The following is a 25,305-nucleotide window of genomic DNA, read 5'->3' as shown; positions in this document are numbered from 1 at the left end:
GGATACATTTTGGCTTAACCCAAATAAATGACTAAAGGATTCGGATTAAAAAAATAAGGGCTCTTGTATCCTAACCCATGAAAAAAGAAACCAAAATCCAAGTTCAAAAGCGTAAGACATGGGTAATCTAGCCTCACAGAACATGTGTCAATGGGACTTAGGGACCAGAGGTTCCCAGCGAACTACCATCAAGAACACTACAACAGCCTCCTAATTGGTTTTTGGCCTTCAGCCTTGACTCTTCTGATCTATTCGCTCCTCTGGGGCGAGCTTAGAGAAACTCAGTTCTGATCCTCCTGTTTAAAACCCTGCAGTTACTTTCTGTTTCTGGTAGAATAACACTGAACCCTCTGGACAAATGTGAAGTGGTTGCACAAATAAGTAACTACAGCTTCAGGGACGGGTTCTGTTCTGGCTCATCCATGCACAGTTACATGACACCTAGAATACTGTGTCCATCATGGGTCCTGTGCTGTAAGAGGGATAGAGACAAATCTGAGTCCATGCAGAAGATTCTACTAGGATGTTGAAAGTGCTTAATTTAACTGGTGTCATAGGAGGAGAGATAAACAACCAGTAGATGTTTGAATGAGAAGACTAAGAGATGGGACAGTGCGTGGGAGTGCAAAGACCAAAGGGTTAAATTAGGCCTTCAATTAGGCCTGAAAGAAGAAGGGAGAGTCTTGTCCTTGCTCATCTTAGAAAGAAGTACCAAGGTCAAATGATAAAGGTTAGAGAGAGTAAGACTGTGGCTTCATTCAAGAATGTCCCAAAGATCAGAGCTGCTCCAATATGTGCAGAGAAGAGTATTTGGAGACAGCAGTTGAGGGTTCTTCTTCTGATACCCCAGACTCACCTTGCACAACCAGACTTGCTTTCCTACTGCTACTGCGAATGTGGCCTAGAACCAAGGACACAACTGAGATCCTGAATGGATATGAACTTCCAGAAGAGCCAGCAGTCTTGAAAAACAAGACTTTTATTATTGTTGTTGTTTTGAGAAATAAAGTAAGTTTAAAAAAAAAATTCTGAACGCTTAGCTTTGAATATCAACAAGAAAGTCTTTCTCATGGAATTTATGCCAGAATCAATAGTTTGGGAAGAAAACATGACGGCATAAGAGCTAATCTTACCATAGTTCATTAATACATTTATTCAGGAAATATTTATAGAGCACTTACTATTTGCTAGGCTTTATTCTAGACACTTGGAAAATAGAAATAAATAAAACAAAGATTTTTGCCCTCATGGAACTAGCAACTGGTAGGGTGGACAGACAGCAAAAAATAAACTTAAATCCTAAGTTAATAATGTGCTGTTTAGAAGCTGAGAAGATCTATGGAGAAAATGCAGTAGAGTGAAAGAATCAGGAATGCTGTCTGGAAGGGAGCTGCAAGTTAAGAAATGGTGGTCAGAGTGGGACTCATTGAGAAGCTGAGATCTGAGCCACAGCTTGAAGATGTGGGAGTTAGTTATTTGGATAATTGAAGGAGGAGTGTTTCAGGTGGAGGAAATAGCTGGTAGAAAGGCTGAAATGCAAGAGTGTGGTCAGCACGTTTGTATTAAAGAGGAGCGAGGAGGCCTCTGTGGCTGGAAGGAGCAAGTGAGGGGGAGAGCAAAGGAGATGAGGTCAGAGAGGTAAGCAGGGCCCAGGGGAAGTTTATTAAGGGCCTTATAGGTTAGCATCAGGACTTGGCTCTTTCTCTGAGGGACATGGGGAGCTATTGGAGGGCTTAGATCTGAGGAGTGATGTAATCTAACTTAGGTTTTAATAGTGTCACTCTGGCTGCAGTTGAGCATAAACTGTAAGAGACCGAGAATGACAGTGGGGAAGCCAGTTAGGTACAATTGCAATAAACCAAGCAAGAGATGGGCTGGGCATGGTGGCTCACACCGGTAATCCCAACACTGGAAGGCTGAGGTGGGTGGATCACCTGAGGTCAGGAGTTCAAGACCAGCCTGGCCAACATGGCAAAATTCCCTCTGCACTAAAAATACAAAAATTAGCTGGGTATGATGGCATGCACCTGTAATCCCAGCTACTCGGGAGGCTGAGGTAGGAGAATCGCTTGAACCCAGGAGGCAGAGGTTGCAGTGAGCCAAGGCCCCACCATTGCACTCCAGCCTGGGTGACAGAGTGAGACTTCACCTCAAAAAAAAAAAAAAAAGATAGCTGTGGCTCAGAAGAGATGATGCTATGGGGATGGGAAGATGAGGTCAGAGCCTGGAGGTATTTTGGTCGTAGAGCCATGAGGATTCCCTGATGAAATGGGCAGATGTTGTGAGAAAAAAATTAGAGGAGTTGAGGATAATTGAAAGATTTTGAACTTAAAGTCACTCTCCATGGAGATGGGGAAGACTGAGTGGAGGTGAAGTTAGAGGGGAGAGATTAGCAGTCCAGTTTTGGACAATTTAGGTTTGAGTTGCTCATTAGACCTCCACATGGAGATGTTGAACACACAGAAGTCAGGAAGTCAGGATTTCAGAACAGAAGTCTGGTCTGAAGGCATGAATATGGACTGGGTTTACAGAGAAGTCTTCCTTCCCCTTACCCTGTAGTTGCATTCCTAGAAAACCCAACGTATAATAAAGCAATGTTAAAAAAGGTATTTACTTGGAGTTAGCCTATCTAAGCTCAGATCTTTATAAACAGTGAGAGAGTAACACAGGACAGAGAAAGATTCTTTGTGGGGGACTATCTCCAACATTGCAGGGCAACCTGTATCCCTGGCTCCCACCCAGTAGAAGCCAGCTATTGCCCCCAGTCACAGTGACAACTACGAAATGCTTGTGTACATCTCCAAAATATACCCTGAAGGGGTTGTGGCATTTCCCTGGTTGAAAATCTCTGCTCTGCATACTCTTCTCCAGGCTTTAAAAACAATGTGTACACTGTTGGCTCCCAAATCTGTATTTCCAGGCTGGATCTTTCTTGCATGTTAGAGCCCGTAGAATTCTAGACACTTCTGCTTGAATGTCTTGCAGGCAACTCAAGCTCAACATGTCCAAAGCTGCATTTATCTTATCATTCTGTGTCCCTAACAAATCTGATTCCTTTTCATTTTTCCTTAATGTTGTGCACCCAGCCACCTAGTTGCCCAAATCAGAAATTAAGGCATTGTATTCTTGGCTATTCTTTCTCCCTCAGCTCTAACCCCTAAATCAGTCAATCACCAAGTCTCATCATTTATACCCTCTATAGCTCACCAAAGCACCCACTTTCCTCCAACCCTGCTGTCATTATCCAAGTCTAGCTTACCATCTGGAACACCACAACAGCCTTCTAACTAGTTCCTTGTCTTTAGTCTTGATTCCTTCTATTCATTCTCTCCTCTGGAGAACTGGGGTGAGCTTTGGGAGGTTCAGGTCAAATCGTTAATGTTCTGCTTAAGAGCCAGAAGTTGCTCTTCGTTAGCTTTACGATGAGCCGCAAAACTTTGGACAGTTGTACATTCTTTCATCTACTCTTCCGTCTGCATTATATTTGGGTAACTCCCAGTTATCCATTATTCTAAGCTATACATATTTTTCTTCAGAAGGCATTCCTGATTGCCTGATTTCAAGTACGGGTTAAAATTCTATTTTGAACACTTATACACTGTTAATGGGAGTGTAAATTAGTTCAACCATTGTGGAAAACACTGTGACAATTCATCAAAGACCTAAAAAGTAAATACCATTTGACACAGCAATCCCACTACTTGATATATACCCAAAGAAATAGAAATTATTGTATTGTAAAGCAGGATATTATCCAGGAGAACTTCCCCAATCTGGCAAGGCAGGCCAACATTCAAATTCAGAAAATACAGAGAAAGCCACAAAGATACTCCTCGAGAAGAGCAACTCCAAGACACATAATTGTCAGATTCACCAAAGTTGAAATGAAGGAAAAAATGTTAAGGGCAGCCAGAGAGAAAGGTCGGGTTACCCACAAAGGGAAGCCCATCAGACTAACAGCTGATCTCTTGGCAGAAACTCTACAAGCCAGAAGACAGTGGGGGCCAATATTCAACATTCTGAAAGAAAAGAATTTTCAATCCAGAATTTCAAATCCAGTCAAACTAAGCTTCATAAGTGAAGGAGAAATAAAATACTTTACAGACAAGCAAATGCTGAGAGATTTTGTCATCACCAGGCCTGCCATACAAGAACTCCTGAAGGAAGCACTAAACATGGAAAGGAACAACTGGTACCAGCCACAGCAAAATCATGCCAAAATGTAAAGACCATCAATGCCAGGAAGAAAGTGCATCAACTAACGAGCAAAATAACCAGCTAACATCACAATGGCAGGATCAAATTCACACATAACAATAATAACCTTAAATGTAAATGGGCTAAATGCTCCAATTAAAAGACACAGACTGGGAAATTGGATAAAGAGTCAAGATCCATCAGTGTGCTGTATTCAGGAAACCCATCTCACATGCAGAGACACACATAGGCTCAAAATAAAGGGATGGAGGAAGATCTACCAAGCAAATGGAAAACAAAAAAAGGCAGGGGTTGCAATCCTAGTCTCTGATAAAACAAACTTTAAGCCAACAAAGATCAGAAGAGACAAAGACCATTACATAATGGTAAAGGGATCAATTCAACAAGAAGAGCTAACTATCCTAAATATATATGCACCCAATACAGGAGCACCCAGATTCATAAAGCAAGTCCTTAGAGACCTACTAAGAGACTTAGACTCCCACACATTAATAATGGGAGACTTTAACACCCCACTGTCAACATTAGACAGATCAACGAGACAGAAAGTTAACAAGGATATCCAGGAATTGAACTCAGCTCTGCACCACGTGGACCTAATAGACATCTACAGAACTCTCCACCCAAAATCAACAGAATATACATTCTTCTCAGCTCCACAATGCACCTATTCCAAAATTGACCACATAGTTGGAAGTAAAGCACTCCTCAGCAAATGTAAAAGAACAGAAATTATAACAAACTGTCTCTCAGACCACAGTGCAATCAAAATAGGACTCAGGATTAAGAAACAACCACTCAATTACATGGAAACTGAACAACCTGCTCCTGAATGACTACTGGGTACATAACAAAATGAAGGCAGAAATAAAGATGTTCTTTGAAACCAATGAGAACAAACACACAACATACCAGAATCTCTGGGACACATTCAAAGCAGTCTGTAGAGGTAAATTTATAGCACTAAATGCCCACAAGAGAAAGCAGGAAAGATCTAAAATTGACACCCTAACATCACAATGAAAAGAACTAGAGAAGCAAGAGCCAACACATTCAAAAGCTAGCAGAAGGCAAGAAATAACTAAGATCAGAGCAGAAATGAAGGAGATAGAGACACAAAAAACCCTTCAAAAAATCAATGAATCCAGGAACTGGTTTTTTGAAAAGATCAACAAAATTGATAGACCGCTAGCAAGACGAACAAAGAAGAAAAGAGAGAAGAATCAAATAGACACAATAAAAAATGATGAAGGGGATATCACCACTGATCCCACAGAAATACAGACTACCATCAGAGAATACTATAAACACCTCTACGCAAATAAACTAGAAAATCTACAAGAAATGGATAAATTCCTGGACACATACACCCTCCCAAGACTAAACCAGGAAGAAGTTGAATCTCTGAATAGACCAATAACAGGCTCTGAAATTGAGGCAATAATTAACAGCTTACCAACCAAAAAATGTCCAGGACCAGATGGATTCACAGCCGAATTCTACCAGAGGTACAAGGAGGAGCTGGTACCATTCCTTCTGAAACGATTCCAATGAATAGAAAAAGACGGGATCCTCCCTAACTCATTTTATGAGGCCAGCATCATCCTGATACCAAAGCCTGGCAGAGACACAACAAAAAGAGAGAATTTTAGACCAATATCCCTGATAAACATCGATGCAAAAATCCTCAATAAAATACTGGCAAACCAAATCCAGCAGCACATCCAAAAGCTTATCCACCATGATCAAGTGAGCTTCATCCCTGGGATGCAAGGCTGGTTCAACATAGGCAAATCAATAAACATAATCCAGCATATAAAAAGAACTGACGACAAAAACCATATGATTATCTCAATAGATGCAGAAAAGGCCTTTGACAAAATTCAACAACCCTTCATGCTAAAAACTCTCAATAAATTAGGTATTGATGGGACGTATCTCAAAATAATAAGAGCTATCTATGATAAACCCACAGCCAATATCATACTGAATGAGCAAAAACTGGAAGCATTCCCTTTGAAAACTGCCACAAGACAGGGATGCCCTCTCTCACCACTCCTATTCAACATAGTATTGGAAGTTCTGGCCAGGGTAATCAGGCAGAAGGAAATAGAGGGTATTCAATTAGGAAAAGAGAAAGTCAAATTGTCCCTGTTTGCAGATGACATGATTGTATATCTAGAAAACCCCATTGTCTCAGCCCAAAATCTCCTTAAGCTGATAGGCAACTTTAGCAAAGTCTCAGGGTACAAAATCAATGTGCAAAAATCACAAGCATTCTTATACACCAATAACAGACAAACAGAGAGCCAAATCATGAGTGAACTCCCATTCACAATTGCTTCAAAGAGAATAAAATACCTAGGAATCCAACTTACAAGGGATGTGAAGGACCTCTTCAAGGAGAACTACAAACCACTGCTCAATGAAATAAAAGAGGATACAAATAGATGGAAGAACATTCCATGCTCATTGATAGGAAGAATGAATATCGTGAAAATGGCCATACTGCCCAAGGTAATTTATAGATTCAATGCCATCCCCATCAAGCTACCAATGACTTTCTTCACAGAATTGGAAAAAACTACTTTAAAGTTCATATGGAACCAAAAAAGAGTCCGCATCACCATGTCAATCCTAAGCCAAAAGAACAAAGCTGGAGGCATCACGCTACCTGACTTCAAACTATACTACAAGGCTACAGTAACCAAAACAGCATGGTACTGGTACCAAAACAGAGATATAGACCAATGAAACAGAACAGAGCCCTCAGAAATAGTGCCGCATATATACAACTATCTGATCTTTGACAAACCTGACAAAAACAAGAAATGGGGAAAGGATTTCCTATTTAATAAATGGTGCTGGGAAAACTGGCTAGCCATGTGTAGAAAGCTGAAACTGGATCCCTTCCTTACACCTTATACAAACATTATTAAAGGTGGATTAAAGACTTAAATGTTAGACCTAAAACCATAAAAACCCTAGAAGAAAACCTAGGCAATACCATTCAGGATATAGGCATGGGCAAGGATTTCATGTCTAAAACACCAAAAGCAATGGCAACAAAAGCCAAAATTGACAAATGGGATCTAATTAAACTAAAGAGCTTCTGCACAGCAAAAGAAACTACCATCAGAGTGAACAGACAACCTACAGAATAGGAGAAAATTTTTGCAATCTACTCATGTGACAAAGGGCTAATATCCAGAATCTACAAAGAACTCAAACAAATTTACAAGAAAAAGCAAATGACCCCATCAACAAGTGGGCAAAGGATATGAACAGACACTTCTCAAAAGAAGACATTTATGCAGGCCAAAAGACACATGAAAAAATGCTCATCAACATTGGCCATCAGAGAAATGCAAATCAAAACCGCAATGAGATACCATCTCACACCAGTTAGAATGGTGATTATTAAATAGTCAGGAAACAACAGATGCTGGAGAGGATGTGGAGAAACAGGAACACTTTTACACTGTTGGTGGGACTGTAAACTAGTTCAACCATTGTGGAAGTAAGTGTGTCAATTCCTCAGGGGTCTAGAACTAGAAATACCATTTGACCCAGCAATACCATTATTGGGTATATACCCAAAGGACTATAAATTATGCTGCTATAAAGACACATGCACATGTATGTTTATTGTGGCACTATTCACAATAGCAAAGACTTGGAACCAACCCAAATGTCCAAGAATGACAGACTGGATTACGAAAATGTGGCAAATATATACCATGGAATACTATGCAGCCATAAAAAATGATGAGTTCATGTCCTTTATAGGGACATGGATGAAGCTGGAAACCGTCATTCTCAGCAAACTATCGCAAGGACAAAAAACCAAACACCGCATGTTCTCACTCATAGGTGGGAACTGAACAATGAGAACACATGGACACAGGAAGGGGAACATCACACACCGGGGCCTGTTGTGGGGTGGGGGAGGAGGGAGGGATGGCATTAGGAGATATACCTAATGCTAAATGACGAGTTAATGGGTGCAGCACACCAACATGGCACATGTATACATAGTATACATATGTAACAAACCTGCATGTTGTGCACATGTACCCTAAAACTTAAAGTATAATAATAAAAAAAGACATATGCACATATATGATTATTGCAGCACTATTCACAATAGCAAAGACATGGAATCAACCTAAATGCTCATCAATGGTAGACTGGCTAAAGAAAATGTGGAGTATATACATCATGGAACACTATGCAGCCATAAAAAGAACAATATCATGTCCTTTGCGGGAACATGGATACGGCTGGAGGCCATTATCCTTAGCAAACTAACGCAGGAACAGAAAACCAAATACCACACATACTCATTCGTAAGTGGGAGCTAAATGATGAGAACACATGGATACAAAGAGGGGAACAACAGACACTGGGGCCTATTGGAGGGTGAAGGGTGGGAAGAGGGAGAGGCTCAGGAAAAAAACTAATGAGTACTAGCCTTAATAATTGGGTGATGGAATCGTCTGTACAACAAACCCTTATGACACAAGTTTACCTACATAACAAACCCGCACATGTACCCATGAACTTAAAAGTTAAAAAAAATTAAAAACATTTATATATTTTCAAAGTGTCCTGATCGTCTCTAGAACATTTATGTTTTTCCATTATAATTGCTTTTATTTGTCCATCTTTTCACTCAATTGTCAATAACATGAAGGCAAAAAATCTTGGTCTTGTTTCCAGCTGTCTCTCCAGTCCCTGGAGTATGGAAGGTGTTTTTTTTTTTTTTTTTTTTTTTTTTGACTGAGTGGGAATAAATGGTTAAATGGTTGGATAGCAGGATCTCTAGATGCATGGATGAATGATGAATTCAGAGACAGTATTATTCAAAATAACCCTATGGGACATGGGCACCTCCCAATCAGAATGGATGCTGGCTTCTAAAAGAAAAAATACAACCCAAACCATAATCTACTTACTGAATATCAGACCTAGACAGATGGATGAATGGAACGCAGACCTGGGAAATAGAGAAAAGTGAAAATATTGACGAATGAGATCAGAAAGACTCATTGGGGTCCTTCAGAGAAGACTTGCAAAAGACATACTGATGCACACATCTGGCTATGATAGTATAGTAGGAATTCTTATCCTATGGTCTACGCTGGTGTTCAGTGTCCACAAGCCCTCTGCATTTGCAGACAACTTTCTCATCAAGCTTTTGTATTTTCATGGCATGTGGCTCCATAGCTTTTATTAGGTTTCCAGAGGGGTCTATGACCTAGAAGAAGGTTAAGACCACTGCTTTGAAAACACCAGATCTTCAAAGCTAACCCTGCCCTGTCTTTGAAGCTTTGCCCACCATGGTGGCTTTGAAGCTGAAAAGGCCATTCTCAAAGGTTTTCATGTTAAAGCAGGGGGCCTGAGCTTTTTCTGAAGTCTCCTGAGAATGAGCCTAGCAGGTGTAGCAGTGAGGTGGGTGCTGGTTCTGAACATGCAAGTCAGTGAGGGGTAGTGGGGGGCAGGTGCAATGGTACCACTGATCACGGTCTGCTCTCTATCAGGAATCCTTATGAATCCTGGAGAAGTGGAAAGCATGTGAGAGCAGCAACCAGCAGGCAGATCAAGTCTGTTAAACTTTGAATGTATTGGCCGGAAGTGGTGGTTCATACCTGTAATCCTTGCACTTTGGGAGGCCAAGTCGGGTGGATCACCTGAGGTCAGGAGTTCGAGACCAGCCTGGCCAACATGGTGAAACCCCATCTCTACTAAAAATACAGAAAATTAGCTGGGTGTGGTGGCGGGTGCCTTTAATCCTAGCTTCTTGGGAGCCTGAGGCAGGAGAATCGCTTGAACCTGGGAGGCAGAGGTTGCAGTGAGCCGAGATTGCGTCACTGGACTCCAGCCTGGACAACAGGAGCAAAACTCCGTCCCAAAAAAAAAAAAAAAAAAAAAAGGAAAAAGAAAAAAGGGAAGAAAAAAACCTTTGAATACATTGAAAATTCTGTAGGTAGTTTTAGAAAAGATCATCTGGAGGCCCCAGTTCCAGTCTAGAGTAGGCACAAAAGGGTGCCAGACCCAAAAAAGTAGATGCTAAGACAGTTGACAAGGTCCCTCACAGAATAGTATTGGTGGTTGGACTGACTTGGTAGTGATGAGCTGGTGGTTTGGGGGAGGAGGAGGTGCCTTTTCTGCTACTCACATTGTGAATTAAAAATTCTGCTATGATGTCTAGCCTCAGCCTTCCTCCAGAACGATTTGATACACTATAAACATATGTACATATTCATATATGCATTTCTTTTTCAAGGAATTGCAGAACTAATTATCGTTTTATAAATACACTTGTTTCTATATAATTTTAAATGAAATCAGACTTGCACAGCTCAACCATGGCCTCAGGGTGCCTTGGAATAACCAATCTGGAAAAGCCAGATCGGCCCTATAAGGTGCAGCCTTCCTTGTTTCCAAGGCAAATGCTTGGCATTCTCTAGCCATTGTTCTATACCCATTCACATCCCTCCTTAGGTTAAGTTATTCAGTCATTTATGCACATGCTAACACTACACGCATGCACGCTCACACACACACACGGGAAATGATTCTCTCCATTAATTTTTCATCAAGACAATAACCCTTTGCTTTGAGAGGACCCAAAATGGAAGTTTTCAAGCAGATAAAATTCTATCCTTTTAAGAAATGATGTCAGGTTCCTGTAGCTGGTTGGAGGGAGGAGAGGGCAAAGGCTGGGCTCCCTGGATGTTTGCAACTGTGACCTGCAGCTGCTGAGATTTCTTTTTGAAAGCACAGGGCCATGGACTTCAGTTAACTTCCTTGATTTAACCTGGTTATAGATAATGAAGCAACTAAGTCTTCAGCAGAGGTGATTCTTTTTGGTGTGGTCTGGCCATCCAATATCCCATGGTACTTGGGATCCTCCTCTGCCCCTCAGTCTCTCACCTATTTTAATTCTGTGTGTCTCCCTTTTGCACGGTAGCTTTCTTGGCATTGGAGAAATTTTTCTTTAATGTCATCTTGGCAGGGATCTCAGCTCTCTGACCAGGGCAAACCCCAGATGCCCTCCTTTGTGTGCTTGTGTATGTGAGATTCCCATTTAATAGTCATTCTGTAACCATCCCTCTGGAATTTATAGCACACATAGGGTGAGAGGGATAGATAAGATTGCTTACTTAGTATTCTTTTTTCCCTTATTTTATTTTTTTGAGATGGGTTCTTGCTCTGTTGCCCAGGCTGGAGTGCAGAGGCACAATCTCAGCTCTCTGCAAGCTCCGCCTCCTGTGCTCAAGCAATTCTCCTGCCTCAGCCTCCCGAGTAGCTAGGAGTACAGGCACATTCCACCACGACCAGCTAATTTTTTTATTTTTAGTAGAGACGGAGTTTCACCATATTGGCCAGGCTGGTCTCGAACTCCTGACCTCATGATCTGCCCACCTCGGCCTTCCAAAGTGCTGGGATTACAGGCGTGAGCCACTGCACCCGACCTAGTATTCTTTAAGGGACAAAGAAAGGCTCTCTAAGTTCCTAACCACAACTCTTGTGGAAGTTCCTGAGGTGTGTTTTAGGGTTCAGAGTCCCTCATTCCACAGGAAGGAATAAGAGTAAAGATGGAAATGTACCCCATGTAAATTTATTTTTGAAAGATACACAGGGAAGGGAATGGGGTTGTCTGACAAGGGGAAGATGCAGTGATGTCTGGGAGTGCTCAAATCGCTGTTAGGAGTTGGGAGGAGTGGTGCCAGTCTGTGTGGCCTGGGGTAGCTGGGTTGCACAAAGCAGAAGAAGTACAAAAAGCCATTTCCAGACAGAGCAGAGTTGGCACTTCTCCAGGATAGGAGTGTCACAGAAGGGCAATGGAGAAAGTGAGATGTTCTCCAGGCAAAGCAGGGAACCAGCTGCTGAAGTGCCAGAGGCAGCATTCCTGCTTCAGGTGGGAGCTTTGAAAAGATAATCTTTGAAAGCTCTACCACATGTGAGATTTTATAAGAATCCCTGATACCTACCGAGAGCTATAAAGGGTAAGGGAGAAAAAGAATGAAGAACCTTGAGGTTCTGAAAAGAAGCTGGGGAGGGTGGCAGGAAGGGTTCTGGGCACTGGAGCTGAGCTTTGCTTGCTGTACTTCCCAAAGGGCTAAGAGTGCACACTCTGCAGACAGACAGGCCTGGGATCAGATCCCCACGTCTCCTTCATGGTGATATAGAGAAGACTCAGGGTAGCAGGAATGGTATGCTCGGTTTAATAACAAAAATGAGGAGAGGACTCCAAAGAAGAGCAGCATGGGTAAATTTTATTTACAAGCAAGCATTAGTGTTGTTATCAAATCCAATAATCTAACCTTTACAACTCTGCACCAACATTTCCCAACAGTGGTGCTAGGTTTTATGATCTGTCTTTTAGATAGAAATCAATCACTTTAACTTCCCAATAGACCAACATTGATGCATGTGTGATCTCGCCCATGTATGAATGGAGCACATAATAAATGGGCACACCTCTACACCACTCAAGTGAGTTGGGGATGTCACCCAAAACCTCCCAGTTTGCTACCTCATCTCTAACATGCAAATCATATATATGGCGGTTATAAGTGTCAGGGGTTCAGGTGTGTTTCAACTATTCTAAAATGATCTCTTCTTTCTTCTGGGAAGGAGGGTACAGACATGAAGCAAGAACCAAAGAAGAGAGCCAAGCAGCTGTTTTATTGAGCAACATTTTAAAAGAGAACTAGAACCCATGTTCAGGAGATACAAAAGTAAGAGTCCTTCTGACTTAGGAAAACAATCCCGAACGTACAGCTCTGAGTCGTTCTCACACCTGTCTATGAGGACAGAGGTAAAATGATGTTCATTAGTGGATTGTTTGTGCTATCTGGGAGATGGAAGCCACCATGAAGGGAATAGCTAAATAAAAGGAATGTATATTAACTATGGAATAGTAGTTAGTACTAGTTAGAAGCAGCCAACTAGTTATACACACAGCAACACGAATAAGAAGCACCTAGAAATACAGTGCTGCATTGCAAAGGCAAGAATCCGAAAAAGCTCTACAGTGCAGTACCATTCTGGCAAATTAATGATGCCAGTATTAGTCAGGGTTCTACAGAGAAACAGAACCAATGGGAGATATACGTGCATGCGCACGCACACACATACACACACACACACACACACACAATTTATTATGAGGAATTTGTTCACATGATCATGGAAGCTGACAAGTCCTAAGATTTGTTGGTAGTGAGACCCAGGAGAGTTGATGGTGTAGTTCCAGTCTGAATGCCAGCAGGCTCCAGATTCAGGAAGAGCAAATTCTTCAGCTCAAATTCAAACACATGAAAAAGCCTCGATGTCTCAGTTTGAAGGCCACAGGCAGGAGGGGGTCCCTTTTACTCGAGGAAGTTCCAGTCTTTTTGTCCTTTCAGATGGGATGAGGCCCACCCACATCATGGAAGGCAATCTGCTTTACTCAGCCAGCAGATTCCAATGCTAATCTCATCCAGAAACACTCTTGTGGGTACACCCAGAATAATGTTGGACTGTATACCTGGGTACCTTGTGGCCCAATCAAGTTGACACATAAAGTTAACCACCATGATATATATGCTTACAAGACAAAATTACATGTTTACAAGGGTATATGTTAATTCAAGGATAGATGATAAACACATCAGAGTGGCTGATCAGGAGGGTAGACATAGTAAGCTGGGAAAATAAATTTTAAAAGGATAAAAAAATCAAGAAAAAGAAATTAATAAGAACAACACTAGCAACGCTAAGGGTCTTACCAAATGTCCTAATCAGGTCCTCAACGTGAATAAAGTGATGATCAGTTCAGGAGGTGTGGAGAACATCCAGGTAGAAAATAAGATTTGAATGTGAGTCATGGTGCTAGAAATTTTCTGTGGGGTCCTCAAGATATGCTGCACTCTTCTATACCTGCTCTGAGCCCCAGGAGGCTGGCTTTTAGGAACATCATTTGGCTTCCTTGTTCCTGGCTTTCCAGTAGTTCTGGCCAGTGGGAGACAATGGCAGGAGATGGGTGGATTGCAGGAGAGAGAGGATGGAGTGTTAACTTCCCTGGATTCCTCTGTAGCAGGCCTCCACTTAGTAATGCCTGCACTTCTTTCATGAAAGTTACAGCTCCAATGGATCAGATCTCTCCTGGAGCTTCAACTCTTGCCAGGTCTGGTCTGCTAACTCTTCTCATCCCTGGTCCTTTCTCAACCTAGGAATGGTTATCACTTCCTGCTGGGGATGGTCCTGGGTGCTTCATCCTACTTTGTTGCTGCTCTTCACCTCTGCCCATGCATTTGTAAATAGTTCCTTCTTTAAACTCTTAGTCAGGGCCCTAGCTGATACAGGGACTGCACCAGCATCAGTCAAAAAAGATTCAGGGGCTGGGTTGCTTACATATCTGATGAGTTCTCTGATATCCTCCTCACTGGGGGAAACGAGACACTGGTAATCCGTAGCATGTGTTGGCATCAATTACTTAAATTATTGCCAGTGGTAGCATGGGAGAGAGTGCTGGTGGAAGCCAAGACTTGGAGAGATCAAAGGACGGAGATACTTAGTCACTATGGCAACAATAAAGATTTTAGAGATGTGATGTGGGCAGATCATGTCTGGTGGCACTAGAGATTATACACAGAGAAAAGGACAAATGGCAAGTTTTGAATGTCCTTGAAGGGGTGCAGGGGTAAAATCAGAAAGCCCCTATAGTCATTTTGAATGAATCTCTTTTGTCTAGTAATAGCTGCTGAGGATCAAGCTCTGTCCAGATTGTAAGAAATATGATGTTGCAGAGCCAACAGCAGCTATATTTCTTATGCTAAGCAAGAGCACCATAGAACAGAATGAGACCCTGAGACATATGGGATGGGGGTTTTGGACTGACATAGCTGTAGCTGAGAACTCTCTCTGAATATTCTGGCTGAGGGGTTGACTTCCCATGCATAAAATCCTTCCAGTAACTTCACCCTAAGCAACTGCTAAATTCTCCTCAAGACCTATCTCCACTATCTCATTGCCTCCAGGCCCATGACAAAAGTCAGAGTCCTGTGCAGCCAGACAGAGAAGTACAAAGCTTACTCCAGGAGTAGTTAGCCTGTTGTTTTGGTTCAGTGTAGGGTAGTTACAAACCACCCTAAAACTTAATGGCTTGAGCTAATCACCATATACTCTACAGGTTGGCTAGAGCTCAACTGTGCAGCTCTTCAGCTTGGAGAGTAGATGGAGCTGGAACATCAAACATAGCTTTGGGCTTCCCTCCACTTGACTTCTCTCTTTAGCAGTAGTGGGCACATCACCTCTGGTGGCACTAGAGAGAAAAGGACACAGAGAAAAGGACAAATGGCAAGATTTGTCCTTACCTAGTAAGTGGTTCTGAAGGGGAGAGTGGTCCTAGGTCAAGAAGGAAGCGGTATATTTTTTAAAGCCCAGCCTTGAAAGCTATACAGTATTTACAGTATTATTTCTACCACGTTACTGTTCAAAACAGATTGCCAGGTCAGCTGATATTCAAGGGGGGAATGATCAATTTCACTTATATTATGGGGAGAATAGTGTTACAGGCTGAAGTGTGTTCTTCCCAAATTCATAGGTTGAAGTCCTAACCTCCTGTACCCCACAATGTAATGGTATTTGGAGACATCGTCTTTAAAGAGGGTAATTAAAATTAAATGAAGTTATGAGGGTGGGCCCTAATCCAATATGATGTGTCTTTACTGTGAGAAGAGATTAGGACACAGATATGCACAGAAAGAAGATCAAGTGGAGACACAAAAAGATGCCCAAGCCAAGAAGAGAGGATTTTATAAGAAACTAACCCTGCCAATCCTTTAGTCTCAGACTTCTAGCCTTCAGAACTGTAAGAAAATACACTTCTGTTGTTTAAGCCATCCAATTTGTGGTGCTTAGTTATGGCAGACCTTGCAAACTAATACAAATAGCAAAGCATATGCAGTCATCTTTACCATGCCTATAAACTGCTATATTTGCTGTGTCTTGCTAATTTTTATTAGCAGAATCTCAGAAAAAGGTATGGGAGTTGATTCTAAGAGTAATAGGCCAAGAAGATCAAAATATAAGATTAAATCAGAACAAATTTGTCAGTGAGGGTATTCATCTAGGATTTGAGATTTAATATATTGCTATAGCAGCTAAGAATGGCATTAACAATCTACTAGATTGGATAATTAAAGCCTGGCCTCAACATCACCCTATAGTCAAGGATATTTGAATCCTAGAACTTTCCTGGCAAAGAAGAAGGATTCCTTGAAAAAGTCTGTGATGACTGTACTATGTACACCCATGATAATGGTGGGAGATGCTGCAGTGAAATTAGGTTCACAGGTTTCACTGGGAATAATGGGATCCAGGCACTGTGGAGGTCCAGTGGCGTAGATTAATTGTCAGAGATAAGTGGGTGCAATTACTGAATTAAGCCCCAGGGATAGAGTGGTAATCAGAGTGTTTTGACCCACAGCAAACTATGTTGATGGCTAATGATTAATGAGTCCCTGGTAATAAAATAGATGTGCAGCCTACTGAGGTGATGCTTGACATATAAGCGGAAAAGTTTTAGCTCTCTTGGGTGCAAGCCTGACTCAAGTTGCCATAGTAGAGATTTATAACCTCATTCCCAGTTCCCAGACTCATGATAGTTCGTTCATCCAGAGTCCATCAATTAATGGGGAGGCTAGGTCCATTTGAGAAAAGACTCTTGAAAATCTTACATGCTGAATTCTCAGCAAAACCATCCTCTGAGTCTGAGGGATATGTTGCCATTTGCAAGTGTGTCTGCAAATTAGGGGACAAGAAGTATCTGGGCTTCCCCATAAGTTGTTAGATACTGGCTCTGACCTAATGTTTAATTCTCAGAAACATAAACTAATTCCTAATCCTCATAATACCACATGGTCTGGTCATTCAGAGTGGAGGCCTATGAAAGTCAGGTGATCAATTGAGTCTACCTTACGGGGATTGGAGGGTTGTGAACCCATACTGTGGTTATTTTCCCACCATAAATGTAATTGATATGGTAGGTAGAAGTCTAATAATGGCACCCAATGACTCTTGTCCTTGCCTTTGTACAGTGTTTTCCCTTCAGTGTGGAACATGTGAATATGATGAGCTGTCCCTCTCATGATTATTTTATGTTATGTGGTAAGAAAGATATCATCTGAATGGGCCTAATCTAATCACATGAACCCTTTAAAAGATGAAAGTTTTTATTCCAGCTACTGGCAAAAGAGTGAGTCAGAGATTTCAAGCACAGTAGGGATTCCAGGTGCCATTGCTGGCTTTGAAGATGGAGGTAACCACATGCGAAGGAATGCAGGGGGTCTTTAAAAATAGAGAGAAGTCTCCAGCTAGAAGCAAAGAAATGAAGACCTCAGTCCTCCAACCACAAAGCACTGAATTCTGCCAACAATCTGAATTAGCTTGGAAGTGGATTCTTCCCCAGAGCCTCCAGATAAGAGCCCATCCCAGCTAACACCTTGACTTTGAACTTGTGAGACCCCAGGCAGATAGCCCAGTTCAGCCTGCCTGGAATTCTTATCTGCAGAACTGTAAGATAACAAATAGAAGTTGTTTAAAGCTGCTAAATTTATGGTAATGTTACTCAGCAGCAGAAAATTGAGAATACAATTGTGAATAGATATACTTAGCAATTGGAAGAATCCCTCTATTACTCTCCAACCCAATAAGTAAGGAGTATTTTGATAGGAAGGAATTGTCTACCACTTGTTTCAAATAAAGAAGCAATACTGTATCCCAAAGAGATACTGTGGATATAAATGCCACCATAAAAGACTCGAAAGATTCAAGGATGGTGATTCTCTGTTTAACTTGATTCTGTGTCCAGTACAAAATCCAGATAGCCTTGGAAAGTGACTGTGGATTATCACAAATATAATTAGGTAGTAATGCCAATTGCAGCATGGTTCAAAATGGGGATGTTTACTGGAAGAAATCAACACAGTCTCCGGCATCCAATATACAGTGGTTGATTTAGCAAATGCTTTATTATTTACCAACCTTCATTGATAAAGGTAACTGTAAGCATTTTGCCTTCATTTGTCCAGGACAAGAACCCATTGTCTTATCACAGGATGATGTGAGCTCTCCTGGTCTTAAGGAAACTGATTATCTTGATGTCCTACAGAACATCATTCTAATCCATTATATTAAAGATATAATGCTAATTGGACTCAGTGAGCCAAGTATCAAGCAACTTATATAGTTTATGAGACACATGCATGCCAGAGGATGACAGAAAATCTAAAAAGTCAGGAGCCTGACATATTGGTAAAGTTTTCATGAGTCTGGAAAGAAAATTCCCCTCTGAGTGAGATACAAGTAGCTGCTTCTTGCACTTTCCTATAACAAAGAGAAAGGCAGACTATTAGGGGTGTATCTTTACATTTTGAATGCTTGGGCTCAATAACAAGAACTTACTCTCAAGAAGGCTTATTTTGTTACTGCCATTGCTGAGTGCTCAATTTGCCAGCAACAGAGGCTACTGCTGAAATTTTTATATGGCACGCAGTTATTCTTGGGGAACAAACAAACTACCTTAATGTAAGTTGATTACATTAGACTTCTCTCCTTGTGGAGGAGATATCAATTTGTCTTCAAGGTAATACGTGTGTGTGTTTGTGTGTGTAGATAGATATAGATATACAGATATTCTGAAAATAAACTTGTCTTCCCTGCTTGCAATACTTCTGGTGGCACCACCAGTCAAGGATTTATAAATATTTTATCTATTGCCATAGTGTCTCATACTTCATGCCTCTGAACAAGGAACTTATGGTAAAAGAAATATACCAATGGGTTCACATCTATTGCGACCCACCACTGAAGAGAAGCTTGCTTGATAAACTTATAGAATGCCCTGTTGAAGATTCACTTATGGTGCCAGCTGGGAGACACCACCATATGAGATTAGAACTTACAGGATAAAGTACATGCCTTAAATCAGTGGCCCTAAGTGGTGCTGCCTTCCCTCAAGCCAGAATGTGTAGGCCCAAGATTAATGAAATGGAAATTAAAGTATACTTAAGGAACTTTTGCTGCCTTCTTCTACAACCTTACCTTAATGGGTTTGGAGGTCCTTGTGCCCAAGAGAAGAATACTTTTAACAGGAATTACAGACATGGTTCTGTTATATTTGAAGCTGGGAATTGCCCCTGCCATTTTAGGGTCCTTTTGCTATTGATCCAACAGGCAGAGATGGCTGTCACTGTAAAGATCAGGTCCTGATTACCAATAAGAAAGTTTGTTGCCTTATCCATTACCATGATAGATCACATTACATTGTCTCTTACATTATTTACTTATTACGGTATGATAAATTATCCTGAGCCTTACTGGTTTAAAATAACAGGCATTTATTAACTAAATCTCTATTTTAGGTCTCTCACAAGGCTGCAATCAAGGTGTCTGTTGGGATTGCAGTCTCATCTGAAGATTCGACTGGGGAAGAATCCATATCTAATTTTACTCATGTGGTTGTTAGCAGAATTCAGTTCCATGATGGCTCTTGGACTGGGGACCTCAGTTCCTCACTGGGCTTCCTTGCCAAATGGCCTTCTCCACAGGGCCCCTAACAACATGTTACCACGCTTCATCAGGGCAAGAACTCCAGAATAGCCAAAGGGACAGAGATAGAGATAGAGAGAAGATAGATGTCAAATCCCTTAATAACCTCATCTCAAAAGTAAAGTGCCATCATTTTTGCCATATTCTGTACATTAGATTCAAGTCACTAAGACCAGCTCACACACATAAGCATGGGAAGGGGAGTCACAGAAGGGTATCAATACCAAGAGATAGAGATTATTGGGGGTCATTTTAGAAGGTAAAATTTAGTACCACAAAGCACTTATTTTATGAAGAAATAATTGAAGCAGTATGCTTATATTTATTGTGCCCTGTCACACAGAAGGACTAAATTAAGGCCAATCTGGGACCCATGGGAATTCTCTGGGTCTCTCTTAGTACTTTCTTGTCCAATAGTCTTAGTCAATGGAAAGCTGTTGCAGTTCAATAAAAAAGGATAGCTGATGACTAAGACCCTAAAGAAATGAGGGTTTGAGTCATCCCATGTCAAGATGATGCAGAAGCTACTCTGCAGGTAGTAAATGTAATATATGTGTGGAAAAAAGAAGCAATGATTACCAATTAATTTCTTGTGACCACTTACAGCAATGAAAACTCTAGCAGCTAAATTTTAGGTGAATTAATTATTTTTTGTCTTCTTCCTCCCACCCCAACTGCCTTATATGAAAGAGCAGAGCACTCCTGGTGTTAATATTTTAGGTTTAAGGTGAAACTGAATTGACATTATCAGGTGATGATATAAAGCTACTAAAATTTTATGTGTTCCACCTGTTAAGATCATGAGCTTTCCATCCAAAGCGTAAGAGTGAATGCAAAGGGAGAAAGTGGGGTGGCGGTGAATGGGCTACGCTGGGTGTTCTTCATTTACTTTCCCAGATCCACTCCCCAGACCTTTCTGTCATTCTTCTGTGCCACCAAAAGCTAACCTCTAAGGATAGTTGGGCTCCTATTGGGTTCAGTCAATGAGAATCATTGGCAGAAGACTGAAGAGTGGAAAGGGAGAGAGCTTCAGTGTTTATCCCTCTGTGTCCCTTCTGGTCACAGTTTGGCAATGGCTACTTTCTTCCCTTGAAAATCCCAGCACCAGTTGGGAAGCCCCATCCTCCTAGAGCTAAGGGTCTCACTGGTTCCAGCAACAGCTTCTTCTATCTTTTGGCTGAGGACAGGTAAAAGCTTCCCATTGTTGCTGGCTCTAGGGTGCTTCACTGTCCCTAGTGGGTTTCTCTTCACCCTGCCAACATATTTATAAATAGTACTTTTCTTAAACTCTATCCCTTTTGTGTGAATCATCTGTTTCATGTTAGGGGTATAATTGATTCAGTTAAGTGATTCATTAGGAGTTTTTGTGAACAAGTTTGGTTACCATTTCCATTCAGGAAATATACACAATGCATGTTATTCTCATGAATGATTTAATATAGTTTATTACAAAATTTGTGTTTCATAAAAGGTGTCCAATAAACACATGTTGAGTTGAATTTATGAGCTGTGACATAAAATCTATCTTGAGCATTCTTTTTTTCATAAAGAAAATCTAAGAAACTTTCAAATATAACAAGTCACTGCCAGAATCCCAAAGGATTTACATGATTGGCCAGAGTTTATTTAATGACTTAGAGAACTCACGTCCTAGGATGTAGAGCTCTGAGTTTTTGTCCCATGGAGAACTGACAAATCTAGCCCTCTATAGAACTTATTTTGATGGGCAGGGGTTGGGGAGAGACATGTGGATGAGAACTTTTTCTGGTGAGGTGCTTTCAGGATGCAAAGAGATTAGGAATGCCAAATATAACTTTCTGCAAGCAGTAGCTTTTTTGTTTTTTGTTTTTAAGATAGAGTCTCACTCTGTCACCCAAGCTGGAGCGCAGAGATACTGACTCACTGCAACCTGCACTTCCTGTGTTCAAGCAGTCCTCCCACCACAGCCTCTGGAGTAGCTGGGACTACAGGAATGCGCCACCACACCTGGCTTTTTTTCTTGTATTTTTAGTAGAGTTGGGGTTTCACCATGTTGCCAAGACTGTTCTGGAACTCCTGGCTTCAAGTAATCCACCCACCTCAGCCTCCCAAAGTGTTGGGATTACAGGCATGAGCCACCACTCCCAGTCCCAAGCAATAGCTCTTTCTAAAGCTGTCTCTGAACATCACCTCTGGTCTCCATAAAGCAGGTCAGTGAATGGGGTGGCTATCTGTTTGTCACCCTGAGCTTCATAAAAGCCTGGCCCTCCACTGGCTGCAGCTCACCGGTGGGTTATTCTACTCCACCTCTCCCTACTTCTAGTCTGCCAAATGCAGGTAGATGGTACTCAATGCACCCCAGAGCATCTCAGAGGAGACTAATTAGATTTGCAAAATGCCTCCTGCTATTTTTAAAGTTTGACTTTCAGTTGAGATTAAAGCAAAATATTTGGATAAAATGCTATCCTTGGCTTTGAGAAGCTGGCATGAGTTGGCCCAGTGAGGTGCTTTTTGATCCAGCTTTCCTCAAATGGAGAGAGTGCTGGACCACGGTGAGTTCCAGATTTCTTGAAGATCAGTCCTAAGTCCCTTCAAGACTTGCACTCTGACTCAGAAAATACCTGCCAAAATATAGGTTTCAAACCTTCCATCTGTATATGTGTTTTCCCTCTTTTAATCTTTTCCAGAAAGATAGGCCCTGGAGTTTTTCATTCATTTTCAGCTGTCTTTGGCTTATTCCCTGAGTTCCCTAAGATTCGCTCATGTCTTTCTTGTTGATATCTATGGAAAACCTACTTAACATGGCATTGACAAAGAATTTGTAGAACAAAAAAGGAGCTTGTATCATATCGTTATATTAAGAAGCATACAAAGCCATACATACAGTGTGATCACAACCACTTAAAATATGCTCAAGAAATACAACATTTATGCCTTTGGGTGGTGGCAAAAATAGTTGTTTTTTACATATTTTAGAAATAATTTGTATAAACATTATCACATCTATGGTGAAAATATTAAGTTTATTTAAAATAAACAAAATATATTTGGGGCCACTGTTTACAATGGCACAGTTTGTAACTAGCCAGGGCATGTGGCTGAATGTGGTTAAAATCTAGACCAAGCACAGTTGTGGCCTGGAGGTACACCTGTCCAGGAGGCTATCTCTTTCTAATTTATCTGCCTAGAGTGGGGAGGGTCTTTTCTAATTCCCATAGAGGCTTCGTAAAAACTAGCTGAGTTTCAGAATATGGAGCTGATGAGTAAGCTGATTAGTTTCGTGATGATGACATTGGGGTCCCTGCTAATTTCTCTAAGTGGGACAATTGTGTTTTCCATGTTCCCCATTCTCTGACATCATTAGAAGCCCAGAACAACTGTTGTATAATTGTGCTTTGTTGGTTCCAAACAGAGCTGAGCGATTCAAATCCAATACCCTCTGCTGGAAAGACATGCCAACTTTGCAGCCCAAAGTTTGATTTCAGCAAAACACTGTAGGTGTTTTGGATCATTCAGCTTAAGACTTTCTGAGCAAGTGTTGTTCTCAGAAGGAAGTTGGGGTAACTTCTGTCTAATGCAAGTTAATCAGAAATGCCTTAACTCAGATTTTCCAAACTGAGTTCTGCAAGATGTTAGTGTGGTTTTATATCCATACATCCACACACGTGCACATATATGATGTAACAATAATTTGTTCTACAGTTATATAAAAGAGTATTAAGTGAGATGCTTTCTGTTTTCTCAGAGACCTCAAAGGTCAAGAACAACACAGCAGTCCCTAGTACTCCCACATGCTATAGATGCACACTTCCAGGACTTGCTCTAGTCCTATGCCCTTCTAGGTTCAGTATTAGGAAAGGTGGATGGAATAAAAGACTTTGGAGAGATTAAAAAGTAGGGACTTGTTAGAGAAGGAGCTGTCAGAAAGCTGTGAGTCCTCACTCCCTTCTCCACCACAGCACATGGGGTGCCTGCCCTACAACTCCAGTCATGCAAGGAGAGCCTCAGGAAGACATCTGAAGAACTTGACATGGTTTCCCTAGAGTTGAGAAGTGCAGAACTTGGTATCTGATGAACATTTGAAAAGTCTGAAGACAAGAGCTGGAACTGAAGCTTCCCATTTGGCGTAGGAGCAAGGAGAGCTGCTCTGGGAAGGGCCTCTCTCTCTCTCTATTGTTGTTGACATGTGGAAAACTATACACAATTAATGTATACAACTTGATGAGTCTGGAGATATGTATCTATGAAACCATAATCACAATTGATGCTGTAAACCCATTCAACACCTCCAAAAGTTTCCTCTCATCCTCTTATTTCTTTTTTTTTTTGTGATAAGAATGCTTAACAAGAGATCTATAATTTCAGCCAATTTTTAAGTATACAGAATAGTATTAACTATTATAAGCACTATGCTGTATGGTAAACCTATATGACTTATTCTTTTTTTGTAACTGAAACTTTGTACCCTTTGATTAATACCTCCCCCTTTTCATCTCCTGCCAACCTCTGTAACCACCATCTCACTCTCTACTTTGATGAATTTGACTCTTTTAGATTCATCTTATAAATGGTATTATGTGATAATTTTCCTTCTGTGTCTGACTTGCTTCAATTAGCATAGTATTTTTCAAGTTCACCATGTTGTCAAAAATGGCAGGGTTTCCTTCTCTTTTGGGGCTAAATAATATTCTACTATATAAACCACAGTTTATTTATTCATTCATCAATGGACATTTAAATTGCTTATATGTCTTAGCTATCATGAATAATGTTGTAATGAACATAGGAATGCATAAGTCTTTTTTTTTAACTTTTAAGTTCTGGGATACATGTGCAGAACGTGCAGGTTTGTTAAATAGGTATACATGTGCTATAGTGGTTTTCTGCACCTATCAACCTGTCATCTAGGTTTTGAGTCCTGCATACGTTAGGTATTTGTCCTAATGCTCTCCCTCCCCTTGCCTCCCACCCCCAGACAGGCCCTGGTGTGTGATGTCCTCCTCCCTGTGTCCATGTGTTCCCATTGTTCAACTCCCACTTGTGAGTTAGAACATGCAGTGTTTGGTTTTCTCTTCCTGTGTTAGTTTGCTGAGGATGATGGTTTTCAGGTTCATCCATGTCCCTGCAAAGGACATGAACGGGGGAATGCATATATCTTTTTGAGATCCTGGTTTCAATTCCTTTGGACAAATACCCAGAAGTTGGATTGCTGAATAAAATGATAGTTCTATTTTTAGTTTGTAATTGCCATATTGTTTTCCATAGTAAATACACCAATTTACTTTCCCACCAATAGTGTACAAGGATTCCATTTTCCCCACATCTTCTCCAATATTTGTTATCTTGTTTGCCATTCAATATTGCTATATATGTATATAAAAATAGCCATCATATGTGAAATAATATTACACTGTGGTTTTGATTTGCATTTCTCTGATGGTTAGTGATGTTGAATGCCTTTTTGTATACCTGCTGGGCATTTGTATATCTTTTTGGAGAAAT

At 41.0% G+C, this 25,305-nt stretch overlaps 2 long non-coding RNA genes across 2 annotated transcripts in view; one reads left to right on the top strand and one right to left on the bottom strand.

The window, feature by feature from the left end:
* Positions 1-24,537, top strand: part of LOC103786605 (uncharacterized) — a 271,965-nt gene extending 247,428 nt beyond the window's left edge. The window contains exon 7 of the long non-coding RNA XR_008622629.2: positions 23,763-24,537. This is a non-coding gene — a long non-coding RNA (uncharacterized LOC103786605). The remainder of the gene's footprint in view (positions 1-23,762) is intronic.
* Positions 1-25,305, bottom strand: part of LOC134730148 (uncharacterized) — a 124,270-nt gene that overhangs the window by 966 nt on the left and 97,999 nt on the right. The window lies entirely within an intron of this gene.

This window comes from Pan paniscus, chromosome 23 (assembly GCF_029289425.2).
Source record: "Pan paniscus chromosome 23, NHGRI_mPanPan1-v2.0_pri, whole genome shotgun sequence".
In the NCBI taxonomy this organism is placed as follows: Eukaryota; Metazoa; Chordata; class Mammalia; order Primates; family Hominidae; genus Pan; species Pan paniscus.
Note: the sequence above shows the minus strand (reverse complement) of the source record. Positions and strands in the feature narration are given on the sequence as shown.